Below are 13,528 nucleotides of genomic sequence, written 5' to 3'. Positions count from 1 at the left end.
CCTGAGAGATTTCCTTAAAGAATCACTGGAACACTCTCAGGAGGAATCCCTGGAGGAATCTCTAGAGGAATTTTTAAGGTATGGAAATCTTTGAAATCTTTGGAGGAATTCCTAGAGGAATCTCTACATGAATTTCTGAAGGAATTCCTTGATGAATCCCTGTAAGAATTTTACGAGGAATCCCTGCAAGAATTCCCAGAGGAATCCTGGATGAATATCAGGAGGAATTCCTGAAGGAACCCAGAAAGCAATTCCTGAGGAAATTCTAGTTTCTGAAGATAGCCCAGGAAGAAATACCAAAGAAATCACAGAGGATTTTCTGGAGAAATTCTAAGAGAAATTCTTGGAGGAATTACTGGAGGAAATCTGAAGAAATCCTTAAAAGAGTACGTAAAGGAACTCTTGGAGGAATCCCACTAGCAGTTCCTGAAGAAACCCCCAAGAAGAATGTCGGAAGAAATCCCAAGAGGAATTAATGAGGGAATCTCTGAACAGTTCCTAGAGGAAGTCTTGGATCAATTCCTGAAGGAGTTTCTGAAAGAATTCCAGATGGATTTCTTAGAGGGACCCCATAAGAGTTCTTGGAGGCATTCTTAAAATAACCCCAGAAGGAGTTCCTCCTCCAGGAAAACATCCTAGCTACGCCAATGCTTTTCTTTCAGATTTCTGAATAAAAAATTAAAAGGGCTTTCTTTCGCATTCAAACACCATACACACCAATGAATGTGTACACTACAGAAAATACTTTCCGCATCAAAATGAAGTCCAGCGTAAGTTGGCAACACTGTTTTCTACTGACTCGATAAATTTAGCTTGTTTTTAGTTTGTTTTGCATTGTTTTCATTTTATTCACTGTTTTTTTTCTTTCTTGGTTGTCTGAAACTGAATGCTGCTGGTCACTTGAATTGAATTAGGTAAGTAGGTATGCACACGTGTAAGGTGTGTGATAACAAACGAACAAAGTTTGCTAAAATATTATAGGTTATGTTTAGAGTTTGCACCGTTTCATTTCGATATCTAGTGGTTGGTTTTAATGAACAAAAAGTAACCTTTGCTTTGCTATAGATAATGCTCTCATCACTCGTCTCACTTTACCGTGTTTAGTGAATTTTCTTATAAGAATTATTACTTTCTTTATGGTTCCGTGAAAATTTTCTGGTTTATTCTTTTTTTTTTACAAAACTCATCTCTATTATCAGGAAATCTGAGTTTACACGTGCCAGGCTGACAAGTATAATCGCAGTTTTTCGGCGTAGAACTCCCCTTTCAACAATTGCTCATGCGTTGCCATTTTTTGTGAGTGTTTCATCTGGATACCTAGTTTTCTTTTATATTTTGTATCGGCGAAAGAATGGGAGAAGAAATGGATCTGAACTGCTTTAGAATTGTCATTAGGAATCTGTTTTCTGTATATTTCAATCGACGCGATTGCGAATTGAGTGAAAGTGTGTTTGTGGTTTTTTATACAGTGTCTTACTTGCACGATTTAGTGTATTATGGTTTGGTAAATTTAAATGGAATAGCCGATTATGGTAGTTGTAATTCTTGGGATTAGCTATTGAGTTTACATTGTAACAAGCAGCGCTAACGACAGAACAAATGCAGCAAATGGCGTGTGTACTGTCCGTTGGATATTGAGCTAATAACTTTTATGTAATCAATATGATAAATTGTTTCAGTGCGGTAGCTGTCATCCGGCTAAAATATCAACGTTTTGGTATTTCTTCTGTCTGCAATCGCACCTGTTCAAGAATTGACGTCTTTTAGTTTTTTTTTCAGTAATAAATTTGCTCGTTGCTTGATGAAACATAACCTTAAAAACTGTGATGTAATTTTAGAATTTGATTTTCTTAAGTTAAACTTCTACAAAACTCAAACTACCATTGGGTAAAAATCGCACAACTTGTCATTTTTCGGTCAACTATCAATCATTTCGCAACTAAATCTCTACCGGGATCACAATTTTGGTTGCCAATTTTATTAGTTTAATATTATCAGTATTTTTTTAGATTTTTCCAATTACACATATTTTCTAGATTTCCTTCTGTCAAACGATTTCTACTCCTCTAATAAAAACGTATCCAAACCTAGATGAGACACAGTATTTGCATTTTTTTTCCTAATTTTGAAATTATTACATACTTAAAATCTTTCTGAAACAGGGATTAAATGGTTCTGATATTAGAATTAAAGTGAGATTTTCTTCCTCCCTTATTTGTCGCTAGTCTACGTGTTTCTTAGAGGAAAAAACTCGATAGGTGTATTATTAGCTCTATTAATAGGGTTACTCCAAGGTTTCAATATCAACTCCTCTGTCTCCTGTTTTCTTGGGGTATAATGGCGTCAGATGACGCAGGGCTTCCGCCCTGCCTCATCTTCCGGGAAGTCTTGTTTGCAGTATTGGTAAAAAGTTTGGTTCTATCCTACAATGTTTTGCAGCGATTTACAGCTTGTTTTACTATGTGTGAGAAGAGCAATGTTACAATGCGTTGCGTTGAATTACTGGAGTTTGTGAAAATTTTTAGCTGGATTTCAAAATGTCTCAAAATGGGGATCGCATATTGGCAACTGTTTGTTTTTACGGTGTCATCCCACAGAAGTGTTGCCAAGAGAACTGATTTTAGTGACAAGTCTGAAACCTATAAAACTTGTAAGCCCTAGTTTATGTAGTTACCAAGTTCCATAATATGCTGTTGGATATAAGTTTTACACTCCAGACGGACCATAAGCTACTTCTGTCAATTTTCGGATCGAAAAAGGGTATTCCGGTGCACATGGCAAATCGCTTGCAGCGCTGGACCCTGATCATGCTGAATTAAGATTTCGACATTCAGTACGTCTCAACAAACAACAAATTTGGATGTGCTAAAATGCTTTCCCGCCTTATCGATAGAAGCTTGCATCTAGAGGAAGATTACATCATTGCTGCCGTTTCCCTCGAAAAAGACATGGCAAGTATCCTCAACACACCAATCGAAGCAGTTTCAGTTTAGTTTCCAACACTCCGAGATGCCACTAGCACAGACAAACAGACGTAACTTTTAGAGGAAATTCATCAAAAACTTTTGCCCGGTGTCATTTCCGTGAGCACACTGCCACCTGTTGTTAGAACCACGCGCGACACTGTCGGCCATGATGGATTTCGATTTGGCGTTTTGCTGACACGCACACTACTAAACAAATTGCCTGTAATTTTCGTTTGCATCATTCAGCAACGTATACACTGGCAAACGTCAAAGCGATCGAACACTAGCGCTTCTGGTGGAACGATCGCGTTAATCAAAAGAAATTTGAAGTGATCATTAAATGCATGTGCCAAGCCGTTTTGAAGTGTTACGTCTGTTTGTCTGTGCCACTAGTAAAAGCGAATCGATGTTTTTGTTCCGATCAATCGATTTATTGAATCGATGTTGAAGCCCCACGAAATCGACCGAATCGATTTTTTACATTCGATTTTTCTTTCGATTCAAAAATATAAAATTTCTTTTTTTTTACCATTAAAAAAATGTACATAAAATCGATTTAAAATGTACATAAAATCGAAGTACATATAATCGAGGGTCCACTAAATCGAGGTATACCTGTAAATCTCGAGTTTCTTGGGCAATCCCTTCCATTAGTCTAGGTGAATCTTTCTCAGATTCCTGGAGGAATCCTTCTTATGGTCTAGAGAGTCCCTTTCAGAGTTCTAGCGCATCCTTCTCAACGTTCCGAAAATATTTTTTTTGAGAATCCCTATCAGGATTCTAGATGAATAATTGAATTTATTTCTCTTAATAATATGGAAGATCCCCTCTTAGGATGTCTTTCAATACTGCAGGAGAATTTCTCTCAGGATTTTGGAAAAATCCGTCAGGGAGTTTTAGGGATATCCGTCTAAGCATTCTGGGAGAATCCCGAGGAAAACTTCTCTCAGGATTCTGAGGCAATTCATGTTGGTAGAACCACGCGAGACACACGCATACTACTACACAAATCTCCTGTAAATTTCGTTTGCATCATTCAGGAACGTGTACACTAGCAAACGTCAAAGCGACCGAACTTCTAGCACCTCCGGTGGAATCAAACGAAATTTAAATTCATCGTTGAATCCATGTACCAAGGCCTTTCGAAGAGTGGTACGTCTGTTTGTCTGTGATTCTAGGGAATCTTTCTAGAAATTCTAAGCGTTTTGGGGTATTCCCTACCAAGGGTGATATTTCTTTCAGGATTATAAGTAATTTCTGGATGATCTGGGTTGATCCCTCTAAGGATTCTGGAAGACCCTTAGGATCCCACTCAGAATTTTGCGGAAATTTTTATTAGCATTCTCAGGAACTCTCAGAATTTTTGGAGAATCATACTCAGCATTCTCAGACATGTGGCGAAATTCCTCTCTGAATTCTGTGGGAATATTTCCTAGAATTCTGAGAGAATCCCACACAGGATTCTAGTGGTATCCTTCTCAGGATTCAGCGTACGATCATTTTAAGATTCTGGGGGAATATCACTAAGTACTCTTCCCAAGATTCTCTGAAAATTATGTTTTCTGTATTCTGGAGTTGCTCTCAGAAATCCCTTTCAGGATTCTTGGAGAGTATCTGGGAAAATCCCTGACTAGATTATTGGAAGATTCTGTTGAGATACTGGTGTAATAATTTAAAGTATTCTAGAGGAATCACTCTCAGAGTTCAGGTACAATCCCTTTCAGAAGTTTAGGGGAGTCATTTCAAAGATTCTGGGCAATGTCTTTCAGGAATCTGCGGTATCTTTTCTGTTTTATATGGGAATACCTCTCAGAATTCCAGAGAATCCGTCTCAGGATGCTGGAGAAGTCCATTCTAGAAGTTTTCGTAATCCCTTCTAGGGAGAACCCTCATCATATTTTCGGAAAAATCTCTCTTAGGTTTCTAGATATATTTCTCTCAAGAATCTGGATGAACCCCTCTTATGATTCCTCTCAGGACTCTGGAGGAATCACTCGTAGAATTCTAGAGAACACCTTTATGGATTATGGCAGTATTCTAAAGGATTCTACCCAGAATTTTAGGGGAATTTTGGGAGAATACTTAAACGGATTCTGGAGGAATTCTCCTCAAGTTTTTGGGGGAATCCTATCTTCCAGAATTCTGTGAGAGTATATCTCAGGTTTCATTGGCAACCTCGCCTTTTAGGATTCTGGGTAATTTCTTTAAAGTTTCTTGGGGAATTCATCTTAGAATTTCGAAAATCTTTTTTGTTTTGTGGGAATCTCTCTCACAATTCTAGATGAATTTATCTCAAGAATGTGAAAGAAAAGCTCTTGGAATTTCTCTCATGATTTTGGTAGGATTTGTCTTAGGATTCTAGGATAATCCTATTTATGAATCTGGAACATTTTGAGAGAATCCCAAGGGAAAGTTTCTCTTAGGATTCTGGGACTACCTATCACAGGATTCTGGGAGAATTTCTCTCGGGAATCTGAGACATTCCGTCTTCCAGGAAAATCCCTAATAGAATTCAGAGTGAATTCCTTCCAAGATACCGGAAGAGTCTGTTTTCTTTTCTAGATAATGTCGGTCAGGATTCTGGTGAAATCATTTTCTGAATTCTGAAGAAATCTCTCCAATAATTCAAGAGGAACTCTTTTCAGAATTCTGGAGGAGTCTCTTTAAATATTCTGGGGGAATTTCTCTCAGCACTCTGCGGGAATTTATTTCAGTACTACCTATGTGGCAATACTTCCCAGAGTTCTGGGGATTTTTCTTTCGATTCAAAAATATTGAATTGATTTTTTCTAGAATGCACTTTTTAACGTTATATTCATTTTTAAAAAATGAAGAACCCCGTGCAAAACAAGAAACACCTGAATGACCTGGACAAGTGCTTGGGCTCCCATCCAAGCTTCAAGGATATTGGTTGTTTTAGAGGGGGAGATGTTACATCATAACAACCGAGCAACCGATAAATCTAAGCTATCTATTGTTACTTGAATATGACATTCAATGAACGTTCATTGTCCACACTTCAAATAAGTAAGACTTATCTTAGGACATGTCAATTCCTTTCGCTATTCAAGAGAAATTCGTTACTATCAACTCACAGCCGTTCTGACTGTTAGAGAAACTGTTCGAAAGGTGAAAGTGGTACTTCAACAAACACTATAGAATAACACAAAAGGCATATGAACATGGCAAAGACATTGTACCCATTTTCATTTTCTACTTACAGGAAAAACATAATATTTGAAAGGTGGTAGTCATATTTCAACAAACACCTGAATAACGTGAATTTTTAGAAGTTCCTACTCGAATCTATGGAAGTACTCGAATCTGCAGGAGATTTTTACTCGAAACTGAACATTTCTACGGGAATTTCCATGATATTTCTCTAGTATGTTCAAAAGATTTCTACTCGAACCTGTAAGAAATTTTAATTTTTTTTCAAAAGATGTCTACTCGAATCTGGAAGATTTTTACTGAAATCAGTAGAAGATTTTAACTAGACTTTGCAGAAGATTTCTACCAGAATCTTCAGGAGATTGCTACTTGAAATTAGAGAAGACTGCTACTGGAATTTGCGGAACATTTCTATTGGGATCTGTAGAACATTTTTACTCTATTCAGCAGGAGATTTCTACGTAAATTTGCTGCAGAATTCTACTCGAATCTGCAGGAGAGTTTTGCCTGAATCCGAAGGGAGTCTGCAGGATCTATCACTATCTGCAAGAAATGCCTACCGAAATCGACAGGAGACTTTACCGAAGTTTGCAGGAGATATCTACTGGTATTTGTAGACGATTGACGGAATCTGTACAGGAATCCTGAAAGAATCTAGACACGAATCTTGAAGGAACCTCAACATTTACTCTGTGGAACATAGAAGTATTCTTGGTGGAATCTAGTCTGGAATTTTGATGAAATCTTGACAGAGTTCCTACCAGTATCGTGTCAGAATCTGGACAGTAATCCTAATGGAATCTGCGCAACGATTCTGAAGGAATCTGAACAGAAATCTTGATGCAACCTAGACACAGGAATCCCTATGAACATCTGACCATCATCCCAATCCATTGTAGACCTTAAGGACTTTTTTTCAGGAAATTATTGAAGATCGCAGATCTTCTATTAAAGTTTATAAAATGGTATCCATTTAAACTGTTGGAGTCGTGGGCTCCGGAAGGTTGTTCCCGGAGGAACCCGACGATAGAGAGAGTATCGGTAATGTTCAGTGGATACTAGTCAACAGCCCAGCTGACGCAAGGAAGCGGGTTTGGGGTTTGATTACAAGAAACTTGTGAGGAAAACTGAAGCAAATATTTGACAAGAACTGAACTTGAACAAATGTTTGAGCATTGAGTTGTTTTTGGTCAAATATTTGACCATGTGTGCTAGCATCTTAAGACATTCCAAAGCAAAGTACTTTGTCGTTACAATATTTGTGTTCTGTCTCTAGTAGAGCCAGAAAAGTGCGCGTATCTACACGTACAAATGAAAAGGGCATAATCAATAATCACATTGCCTTATGATGCACTTCAACGACAAAAAGCAACTTCGAGTAAGTGTCCACAATCATAAGAAACTCTCCGGACCCCAAACCTGAGAACATGAGAAATGTGGTCATTCTATGACTGGAGTGACGAGACGACATATCGAAGTGAGAAATCTCAACTCGAATGAGGCGACTCTCTATTTGGTTTATTATGGCACCAGAACCAAACCGAATGGCGACGTTTTGACTAGCGACACTTTTTCAGTATCGGATGTTATGCGCTGTGTACGTTCAATGATGCACTATCATATACATCACTTCCGATGCATGTTGTAAACAACCCAAAATTAGCAAAAATTTCTTTAAAAAAAGTTTATTGATTTCCAATACACGGCGACTCACTTCATTCGAGTCGAGATTTCACACCTCGATAAACGATTCCGACTTTTGTCACATCACTCCATTTGCAGAATAATCATAAAAGTCTATCTGGACAATTTCCCACGGTCCCTTAGGAAGTTTGCGAGATGACAATGGAGCTGGTGGATTCTTTTCCAACAATAGTGGGCAGGTCTCATTAAAATTTTCGGTTTTGGTACTCATTATGCGCTCTAAAGCTGCCTGTCCAATATATTAGCAATTGGCTGACTTCAAAGCCTTTTCTCTTAGGTCTTTAGGTAAGACACACCGCATGTAAACCAAATGACATGAACGGAACTGGGATCCGAAAAAAAATGATTTGAATTAGGTGAAGTCGTGGTACTAAAATGTAGGGAAGGCCACCCACCATCAGGCTTCAATACTACGTCGGATTCTGGAGTTCATTATTGCTAGTATCCACAGTTTTGGTGTACTTTGTAGTCTTATCAAAAGGGTTTTACGCTGTGCTGGCCTGGCTCATCCCGAAACCATCGATCACCTGATCAGCAGACGACAGAGAAGACGTGATTTGAGAGCTTCTTCTTCGCGCTTCACCAGGCATGGAGGAAGTGACTCGTCTAATCTCTTACCATCAAGATGTTTAACGGCGAGAAACAAAGCCTTGCGCAACTATGCCGACTTTAAGCTCCACCACATGTCTAAACTTGTTACCTACGTACTCTTCATCTTAAATACCCAGTTCAAACCGATCACTTTTCGTCCTTGTGACACAAATTTCCCAAATGAGGGAGAACGTGCCTCTGGAGCCGACCTACTGATCCCACATTTCCCGTTGTGATGTCCAACTCGAAACAGTTCAAATGTTAGGGCACAATCCTGCGCGATTCTTCGTCATAGGCCATCGCATTTTACGAGCCCTCGACACTGGAGTTTGTGTGAACACTAGGTGTATACCTAGATATAATATAGAGAGTGAAAGCAGCTGATACCTCAAGGCACTATGGTTTTCGTGAGCATAGCAGACTACTTCAACATCCGCAATCAGTGCTTGGATCTGGAAATCTTGTACAATGGTGACCATACGCTCTCAGCGCTCCAGTAGCCTTCGGGTTGCCGAGTATGTTGACGGACTTGGTCGACGTCGGGATACGATGAACCTGCCCAACGTATGGAGGGAGGAGCTCCTTGCAGACCTACAGAAACGAAGTTCTGTGTAAAACAGCGGGTTTCTATGGATCTGGGTATGGACACGGGCACAACCATCCGCACGACCACTCACTGCAACCTTTCAAGTTGGCGGTTCTTCTGGCAGTCTGAAGCATCATGGAGTACAAACAGGTCACTGTCCTTCACACTCGGTCAGCGACCTAGACCGTTCGTGTTTCTTCCGAATCATCGTGTCCGTTAACACATCCATCTTAACGGCCCATATCTCCACCCCTTTCTGGCTATCAACAGGATCTCGTTTTCCCTCCGGCGGTGGGTTTTGGATGCAGCGTAGATGGCGACAAAGTACGATAGACTCCTGAACTATGGACTAACAGTGACTGACGGAGAAACTGCATGACACTTACGGACACTACTTGCAAAATCTCAAATATACTCCACATTGAACTGCGCAGCGAACACTTACATTCGTCAGAATAGCTTTGTATGATGTTCCAGGTGGCGTAACAGGGTTGACTGTCGGCTTTACACTATAATCGCGAAGCTAGTGAACTTTAAGGCCATTAGCCGAATCGTTTCTGTAGGTAGAAATGGATATCGGTTGTCATCACCTGAAGCAGCCTAGTCCTGTACGATTTCGCGACATCGTTTACATTAACACCGAGATGTTATGAAACTATTTCACTACTACAAGGTTTACCACACGAATGTCAGTACTCAGTGGAGCCGAAAAGATGAACGGTTCGTCGACCTTTGTGGTTTATATTGTACCTGACAATAGAGTTCATCGTTTCTGCGGATTGGTACTACCGGAAACTTCTCACAATATTTTTACCAGGAGGCCATTCAAGGATCAAGGGCGTTCAAAACAAAACATCCACATAATTTTGATATGAAAAGCCATCTAAGAAATACCAAATACCTTCCAACGATGGACGCGGAATACCGACCTATTTGGGCATATCGATCTTCTGACACGATCTAGACTTGTTAATCTCGACGGTTGGATGACGAAACAGGACCATTTTGATCCGTGTTCTACCCCAAGGTATTACTAAGACTTGTTAGACTTTAAATAACAGTCCGGCACAGTTCCATCCTAAGCTGTTAAATATCAGGTGCCATGATGCTACAAATGGTACAATCCATGGATCTACACTAGCCAAGAAAGCCTCAGATGTATCGTCTTTTCCTGTTATTAATCCCAGCAACATCGACGCATACACACTCATCCGGATGTTAGATATCAACTCAAGGAATGCCGAGGAATTCGAATCAAATGACCTAATGATTGGCTCATGTATTATCGTTTAACCTATCTGTAAACAGATGGTATGGATTCTCATTGGGCTCAGTGCGTCTCGTACTGAATCAACGACACCTTGGTTTCAACTCTGAAGTCTTTACACTAACAGGCTTCCAACCGGTAGACGCTTGGATATGACCTGGACCTGTATGATAGTATCACGGTTCAAAGTACCTCTTATCTCTCGCGTATCCGGTCGTGATGGTTTGCAAAGGGGCATTCTTAAGTTATTACACTTGGTGGTATTCCATCGAGGAGAGGACAACAACTCTGGCATTCTAGGACAATACCTACGAATAGATGGGCTCTTAGGAATCTCGAACAACGTTTATTCAATTGACTCGGGATCAAACTGGTCGCCAGATAGGTCGTGGAGTCAGAGAATCCAACAGTTTGAGACTCCTTGAGTCCGAGTTGATAATAAGATACCCTTCACGGTCATTGAGAATGAACGATTTGTGGTTTAGGAAGTGTATTGACTTGGATATTGCACTTTGAAATTCGAGAGCAGTCTCTCAATAAACAGCTGCCTTGATTTAAAAGCTTAGAGGACACGATCGAAGTGGAGGAACAACAGTAAAGATTGGAACTGGTCAAAGGGTGTTGTTCCGGACTTGAACACGCGAAACAGAACGGCATAACCCAAGTAACCAAAAGTTCAGATAAAAGGGTACTTTATAAGCTAAGCAGCTTGTTCGAGGTTGCTCATTAGCCTTCTAAGCAGCTTCATTTTTAAGTAATTTTGGAACTTGAAAGTTCACATAAGCACGCTGGATAGCCTTCTAAGCAGCTTCTGACAGAACTTTGACAAAATTCATGCAGAAACAAAAATGTGTTTTCAGAATCACAACCCTGTTGGTGGGTTTGTGATTCACGTCTGGAAATTGCTTCTGATAATTATATTTTCACACATGTCGCTGCTATGTAGATTTGAACTGGATCCTCCTGCGTGATAACCTGCCGACTTACCGCTGCGCTGCTGAGGACACTTGACAAAGTCAAGTTAACTTCACTACTGTACAAATGTGCAAAACTAGCTGCCGACAGAAAATCGATTCAAGTCAGACTTTAGCTGCTGTCGTGGCCGTGCGGTTAACGGCGTCAGTCGTCTAGGCGTTTCGTAAGCCTCGGAGTGCGGGTTCGATTCCCGCTCCAGTCGGGGAAAACTTTTCGTCGAACGGAAAATTCTCCATTGGGCCACTGGGTGTTATGTGTGTTGTCCGTTGTCTCGTGTATGTGTAATGTTCAGTCTGTGCAGCCTCTGGCTGAAGACGGTGTAAGAGACGAACCAGCCAAGGGGCTTACCCGTTCCTCGTCGAAGGGATTTTCCACCGTCTGGTAGCAGACGGCCCAGAAGATCTTGTACGCTGGAGCTCACCCACGGATGTTGTTGTTAGTTGGATGGATGCTGGACCGTGGTGCACTGGTGAACATCAGTGTGACGGATGTTGGTGGAATTAATCACTACCTTTCACTGCTCGGTCACCTTTCTTCGTAAAGATGTACTTGATGCACACGCGCATTTGGGCTTCGCACTACGGACTTGAGGATTGTTCGGAATATATTGATATTCGCGTTTTACTTCACCGAACACGGGCGAAAACTACGGACGACAACTAACGGATTTTTCCCGCACACGACCGACAATATGACGATATCTTGATCGTTCCGAGGTATATTTGAGCTCATTGAAACACATTGTGCCCGAAGTTCCAGCAAGGCTCATCGTTAGCCTCTTAAGCAGCCAGAAAGTTCCATTTGGAACTTTATCTGAACTTCGTGGAACTTGAAAGTGCATTTTGTCATGGGAAGCGGAACTTTTGGTTACTTGGGACTCTTCCCTAGAAGAGCGAGGTGACTAAGAAGCGAGAATTCGACGTCCAAAAAGAGTGATGACAGAGATAGTGGCGTAACGATCATTTAAAGAACCGTGTTCAGTGAAGCATGACTAGTTACACCACCTGTCAGGTCAGAGTATTATCATCTGCTGTAGTAATTGCGATAACCTCTGTGAACTTCTATCACAGAGAACAGACGTTTAAGCTCGAACAAAAATAGGTCGAAAACGTATGTAAAGGATTTCAGTGTAGCTCAACACCACCAACGGAGACTACCTGACATATAAACTCGATTTTACCACACGATAGCGGTCTTCATCGTTAAAACTAGAGTGACTGGAAGGGAGAGTAGCGTCATGTTCCGATTTTGGCAGGTCTCCTGCTCATTCAGAACGGAAATTTGTATGCGTTTGACAGATGATCGCCGCTCCAATTTTCACATTGACGCCACTCTCTCTTACAGTCACTCTAGTTAAAACACACTAGCTCACAAAGTGACACGAGCGTCAAAAACGGCGAACACTGGAAACAAAAATGACAGCATGCCAATGTAAGTGATGGGATGCTAGCGACACGCAACGAGAGCATAACGACATACTCTAATGTGACCGGTTCAAAGTTTAACACAAGGCAGAAAAGCGAAAATAGACGTCTGTTCTCTGTGCTCCTATGTACTCTGAAATGATCGAGCCTCAATGTGATGCTTTAGTGAGATATTCAACAGGTTATGAGCCCAGAAACGACTCACGGTTTGCAATGTGCAGCGCCGTACCCAGCAAATCAAATTTCCGGCATTAGTTGCGAAGAACCGCCAATGAAACCGCCAAGAAGACAGGGTAACAAAGAATAATCATGGAAAACCTGGGATGATAGGACCCCGAAAAAATATTGTATACTGGACGTAGCCCATACGGTAGAGCTATGCCAATTTCACCGAACTTGGCGTGAGGCTCAAGAAGAGAAAATTGTGAATCAAGAATATAGCGTTAAGAAATAGTGCTGAACTAGAGCAAGTGTGATACTCTTAAGTGGAAGACTAGATCTAGAAAACATCTTATTGGCAGGGGCATAACAAACTTCTTGAGAAGGGTTGGTTGTTCATACAAGACGCACAAAGCTTGGCACAAAGTGATTGGGGACATCCAGACGAAGGAAGCTTGAAGGAGAAGAGCACAAGCATTGGACGAAACAAGTTTAAGCTAAGGAAATGGCCTTATCTTGTTCGTAGGCTGTGATGGCGAATCAAATGCATGAGCTCAATTAACCCTCGAGCAGTCGCGTCTTTGACTACCTGCAGCGACGCCCCGCTCACGTTGTGTACCACATGCGAGCATTTTTCATGGTGCGTGTACACAGTACACGACGCGACCGCTCCCGGGTTAACATG

General features: G+C 40.9%; 1 long non-coding RNA gene across 1 annotated transcript; it reads right to left on the bottom strand.

The window, feature by feature from the left end:
* Positions 1 to 1,731: 1,731 nt before the first annotated feature.
* LOC134285086 (uncharacterized) lies at positions 1,732 to 13,522 on the bottom strand. Its single transcript, XR_009996131.1, has 2 exons — positions 11,772 to 13,522; positions 1,732 to 11,726 (listed from the first exon to the last, which is right to left on the bottom strand). It is a non-coding gene; the product is annotated as an uncharacterized LOC134285086 (long non-coding RNA).
* Between the last annotated feature and the right edge of the window lie 6 nt (positions 13,523 to 13,528).

Source organism: Aedes albopictus, chromosome 1 (genome assembly GCF_035046485.1).
Source record: "Aedes albopictus strain Foshan chromosome 1, AalbF5, whole genome shotgun sequence".
Classification (NCBI taxonomy): domain Eukaryota; kingdom Metazoa; phylum Arthropoda; class Insecta; order Diptera; family Culicidae; genus Aedes; species Aedes albopictus.
This window is presented reverse-complemented; position numbering and strand designations above follow the sequence as displayed.